Genomic DNA, 6,578 nt, shown 5'->3' with positions numbered 1-6,578 from the left:
AACCTCACAAGTTCAAATGACAAAAATGCTCTAAAGTGTAAAATGACCTAAAGTATCTTCAAGTTATGGAATAACTAAATACCCTCAAGCTCTGAAATGATTAAATCAACCTAGAATACCAAAATAACTTTATGTTATGGCCAAATTGAACTGAACGAAAGTACCATATGTATCCGAATTTCAGAAATGTCTGAATTACTCTAGAGAACTCCGAAGTGACCGGGATAGACTTGACTACTAAATGAACTAAGTAACCTCATTTACTGAGGATTAAGTAAGTAATTTGTACAAGTCTGGAAACGTTGATGTTCTTACATGATGTACTGTCCCTATGGGTTATGAACCACGAATCAAGTACGTCGACATTTCCTGATATTGTTGCAACGTAGAAATGAAATAAAGGCCATGAGAATATCTGTTTGTCTCCTTAAGATCTATTCAACGATGATTCTGAAGATGATCTATGGACAATAATTGTTGGTATTAAAGAGTGAATACCCTGGAAGGGTAACGAATTGACCGAGCGACATGCATTAGTTCTGGGAGTTGTTCAGCTTGAGTTGTCTCGATATTCCGATAGATCGAAACAATTCGTAACTGTCCTGAATCTTCGTTTCTCCCTTATCAGCTCAAATCACTATGAATTCTCCAAGAACTTAATGCCCAAAATCCCTTTGATTTTCCTAAATAATGGAATCACTCCGGTCATATCTGAAAACACAAGTAACTCATATGCAAAGGATTCTGAATACCCTTCTGATTAATTTGTGTCTCCAAAAAATGTCCAAATACTATATGATCCTGATAAATCACATTCTGAATAACTGATGATCCTGTCAGCTAATAAACTCTTTCGATAGTGATACTAATTTACGATATTCTATCGGTATACTGAAGATCCTTATTTCCCTATCTGATAAGATTATCTAGTACCTCCTAATAATATGTGGAACCTATAGTGTGTTCCCTGATCACATGGATGTTTTCTTTGATTTCTGTTATGATCTCTGCTATGATTTTTGATATCTCTGTTTACTGACTAAAATGTTTTATTTGGGGTACTCTGGATTTGGTATGAAGACTCTAGAAAGTTCAATCGCTGCTGGTAATTCCTTGTATAGGTTCAACACCGACTGGTAATTCCTTTCTCTGGTAGGTTCAATGGTAATTCTTTGTATAGGTTCAACATCGACTGGTAATTCCTTATGTACCTAAGTCGACTCTTGGGTGGGATCATGGGCCTTGTGGTAAGACTTTATAGACCTTAAGGAACTCCCTTAGGGATTTCACAATTGCTATGTACTTTTGGGTAAGGCCTTATGGACCTGAGGGCATTCCCCTCAAGTGGGCACCTATGCTTCGGCTAGGGTAAGACCTTATGGACCCAAGGTGCTCCATTAGGTTGGTTTCTACGCCCTTTTGGGCCTAGGGTAAGTCCTTATGTATACAGTTTTGGGAAACTGCATATGGCGTTCGGTTGGAGGGTTTTACTGCGGTTTTAAACATATGTTTTAAACGGCTACTGTTTTAAAAATGATTTGTACATTTTCACTAATTTTGTGGGAACACACTAGACAACCAATTCTGATCTCCTGAACCCAGTCATCTGAAATAGTTCTCTCTGAACGAAAGCTTATTGTCGATTATTACATGAGATATCAATGAGACCTCAGCTCAACCTAAAAGTCTGTATATATCTGAATCAATAAGGAAACATATGCTTATCTGTTATCTGCATGTTCTTCAGCATTATTTGGTAGTTCTGTATTATTGAGCTTTCCAAAGCTCACTCTGTTAATCACATTTTCAGGTTAAACTAGTGTAACTATTGTCATCGGTATGAGAGTTCCACCGGCGTTGCTTGCGGAGTACGGTGCATGTGATTAGGGGGCATGTATGTTGTATATTTATTTTTATATCAGAGTCTAGAATCTGTTTTATTTCTGAATATTGTTAAATTTTACTAACGTGTTTATAAATTGATTTATGATTTTAATTGTTTTAACAAAAAATTTAATTTTTCCAATATTTTTACAGTGGGTCACTCCGGTGGCCCTAATGTGACACCCATGATCTGATCGGGTCACCCACATCGATATGAGGGGGTTACACTCTTGACATTCTTAGGGAATCTAGTGTCTCATCCCACTAGATCAACTGGTTGTTGGTATATTATTAATTTTTTAATAATGAGTAATATTATTTTATTCATTTAATATTAGTTTTGGAAAAATATATATTAAAAATATTTATTCATAGTTTTAATAGTATAATATAATGTTTTTATTTTAATAATTCTCCCAATCCCGTTTTTGTTTCATTTAATTTTTACCAATGAGATGGCCTAAAATAATACATATTTTCAAATATTAAACAAGTGAATACTTGGCTCAAATGATTTGATGATAAAAAATTTAAAAAAAGTAAGTGAATTCACTTAATCAAAGGGTGACACATGATTAAATTTATTAAATTAAGATTAAGATTAAGATAAAAATAAAAGAATATGTAAACAATAATGACTAAATGTATAATTATATAATTTTTCATTATTGTCACATTATTATTTCGATTAACATATATCAGTCAGTTACTTAGTTGATACTTTTTAAATTGTTAAGTGACTTGATTGATAAAGTTTTTAGTTTAGTGGTGAAAATAAAACAAACTATATAGTTTAGTGACTACATTTAGTTTACCTACGGGCAATCCAAACTGAGTAGTTGGCATTTGGCAAGAATCATCTTGGTAGAGTAAAGATGTAATGCAATCGAAAATGCGATATGAATTATAACATTTTAAGTTCAACAAAAAATATTAGTAAAAAAATAATATTTTAGGTTGTGCTCAACCTAAATTTTTATGATTTTTATCATATTTTCGGCTATGCCTCCTTAGATTAGGCTACTTGCACAACATAACTACTCAAATAAGTGTAGTTCTGCGGTACAACATAATAATTTAAGGTTAAAAATAAGGTAAATTACAAATTTCATTATTGAACTTTACTCTCTCACCTAATTTGTTCAATGAACTTTAAAAGTTTTTAATTTTCTCACTGAACATAATATATTCGATTTTTTAGTCACTCAGCCATTAAATAGTTAATGGCGTTAAAACGACACCATTTAAAAAACAATTTTTTTATCAAAACGACGTTGTTTTGCATATATATAACAACCCATTTATAACCCTGTTAGTGAGAAAACGATTGAGTGACAAAAAATCCAATGTATTAAGTTCAATGAGGAAATTAAAAAGATTTAAAGTACAATAATTGAAATAACATAGAGTAAAATTCAATTATCAAATTTGTAATTTACTCTAAAAAATAATGAAAATGAATTCTTCGTAACATCTTCGATTAAACCTAAAATATTAAATTTTTTTATAATATTTTCGGTTATCAAATTGATACATTTATTATAATATTTTCGGTTTAATTTAAAATATTTAAGGACAATATTTTCAACCTAAAATATTATACTTTTTCGTGACATTTTCCGTGGAGAAAAAAACCTCAGTGACCAAAAATGCCTTATAATATACGATTTTAACCAACTTTTTTTGGATTTGCCAAAATAACCAACTAAATCGCAATGCGATCGATAATTCGCAACGCGATCGATAATTCGCAACGCGATCTCCGGTATCGCAAATCAGTTTCCAGATTCGCAACGCGATTCTGACTATCGCATTGCGATTTACGTAAATCGCAACGCGAATTTGGAAAATCGCAATGCGATTACGTAAATCGCAATGCGATTACGTAAATCGCAATGCGAATCTGACTATCGCAATGCGATTACGTAAATCGCAATGCGAATACGTAAATCGCAATGCGAATCTGACTATCGCAATGCGATTTACATAGCGCCATTCGTATTAACGCGTATTTTTTTTTCAAATTCCAAACACGAATATATTAATATATCGGAAGACTGAACCGTCCACAGTATATCCCGTAATCGTAACTCATAACCTAAAACCCTAAATCACAACTCAGTCTCATCTCCATCTCTCACTCTCTAAGGCGACATCCGTTCCCATCTCCGACGAAATCAGTCCCCACGACGATAACAGTCTCCATCTCCGGCGAAATCATTCACGGTCAGAAATGGAAAATCAACCAAATCAACAACCGAGGGTTAGTTTTTTTAATTATTTTTATTTTGAAATTTTTGCATTATTATTAGGTTTTTCATATTGAAATTGATGATAAGTTTACTGGTGTTTTCAATAATAGATTAACCATTTCACTTAGATTGCTTATTATATTCATTCGATTGCTGCTAATACTGCTAAACTGTTTAGTCTTTAACCCTGTGAAGTTAGTTTTTGTCTTTGTTTTACCTTTTGGTTGAAGTAATGTAATCCATTCAAGTTTCTTTCAATTTTAGTATTTGAAACCGAGAATGACTATCGCAACGAGTGAATCGCAACACGAAAATGACTATCGCAATGCGAATTTGACTATTGCAACGAGAGAATCGCAATGCGATTTTCATTTCGCGTTGCGATTCTTGTGTTACGATAGTCAAATTCGCGTTGCGATAGTCATTTTCGTGTTGCGATTTTCATTTTCGTGTTGCGATTTAAAGTTTCAGAAACTATTCTTCTTCTGCAAATTGAAACTTGAATGAATTGCATTACTTCAACCAAAAAACAAATATTAAATTCACAGTGTTGCAAATTTAAGTTTGAAGAATAAACTACTATTCTTTATTGTTCATATCTTCATAGTGTAGTTTTTGGTATATCTAAATTGGTATGTTTATTGTTTTTGCAGAACTTTTATTCGGCTCAATTGATCTTAAGAAATAAAGTAAGCCTGGCCAAAACAATTGCGTCGAAGCTTTCACCTGTACAAAGAAAAATATTTGAGGATACTTGCTTCGGGCCATGGCTGAAAGTACAACATCCGGGTGGAGATGCTATGTTGACCCATCAGTTTCTTCAAACCATGACTAGCGATCTACCAGAGACTATACAACGTCGTGATGAAGAGATATGGTTTGATATGCCACTGGCGTATACGTGTTTTGGGCGGGAGGAGTTTTTCTTAATCACCGGCCTACGCTTCGGACACGATGATGTAGATCGGTACACTAGACATATTACTCGCCTATCATGGTTTTCCTGGGTTTTTCCTGAGCAGTCAACGGAGAAGTCGAATTTACACGTGGAAGACTTGACGAGATTATTGAATAAGAAAGATGGTTTTACTCGGATGGATGACGTCGATGTTGTCCGAGTATACCTTCTAATACTTTTGCAAGCCGACTTTTTAGGCAAAGAGGCCCGACAACCTATTCCTAATGATCTAATTAAATTGGTAGAGGACCTAAATGCATGGAACCTGTTTCCGTGGGGTTCGTATCTATGGAGAGCTACATGGAATAAGTTGTCGTCTGCCTTTAATGATCGGAAAAGTTTGCATGGCGATGGTTCCAAATACACTTTGTCAGGCTTTATTTGGGCCTTTAAGGTAATAATTTTTATATAATGTTTCCAAAATTATAATTAATTCTTTAACAATTACTAATGTTTGTTATTATATTGTTTGTAGATTTGGATATTTGAGGCCTTTCCCGCCATGCAGACATATGCATTAAAAACTTCTAATGATATTCCTAGGGCTATTTCCTGGAAGAGGAAACGGTCCTTGCAGCAATGGGAAGATTTACTACTGTATACTACAATAAATAATGTAAGTTAACACAAATACTACCATATGTTTATAAACAAGTTATTACTAGTACACATTTAACTTTGTTTGAGCTTTTATATTGTTAGGAGGCCAACACTCCATTACAGAGGATGACACCCACGGAAGCTGAGCTTGCCACTGATTGGTGGCAAGCTAGTAAGCTTTTTTTTGATGGCACGGATGATGAGCAGCCACCACTTCGAGAGCCATCACCTCACCCAGAGCCATCACCTGATCAACCCGAATATACACCTCCACAACGAGAGTCATCACCTATTCTGTCACATCATCGAGCCTCTTCTCCACCATCACCTCATGATAGGCGACCGGCAAAGATGCCACGACGTTTATCTCCATGTTCTCCACCTCCACCTCCACGGGATGAGTTAGGGGAGTTACGTAATGAGGTCAATGCCTTGCGTGAGGAGGTCGGTACTTTACGCGATGACAATGGTGCATGGCGTGTTGAGGTGTCTACTTTACGTGGTGAGGTAGCAGCTCTACGTGAGATTGTAGCATCGTTGCAGAACGAGGTTCATACTCTACGCAACGAGGTAAGTTTAATATTTTTCATATTTAACTTGATGATAAATTTACTCGTAATTTCACTTAGATTGCTTAGTAAATTCATTCGGTTGCTGCCAATACTGTTTAACTGTTTATTCTTTAACCCTGTGAAGTTAGTATTTGTTTTTGGTTGTCTTTTGGTTGAAGTAATGCAATCCATTCAAGTTTCAATTTGCAGAAGAATAATAGTTTACTATCGCAATGTGAAAATGACTATCGCAACGCGAAAATGACTATCGCAACGAGAGAATCGCAATGCGAAAATGAATATCGCAATGCAAAAATGACTATCGCAATGTGA

Source organism: Hibiscus syriacus, unplaced genomic scaffold, assembly GCF_006381635.1.
Source record: "Hibiscus syriacus cultivar Baekdansim isolate YM2019G1 unplaced genomic scaffold, ASM638163v2 tig00116960_pilon, whole genome shotgun sequence".
Taxonomy (NCBI): Eukaryota; Viridiplantae; Streptophyta; class Magnoliopsida; order Malvales; family Malvaceae; genus Hibiscus; species Hibiscus syriacus.
This window is presented reverse-complemented; position numbering follows the sequence as displayed.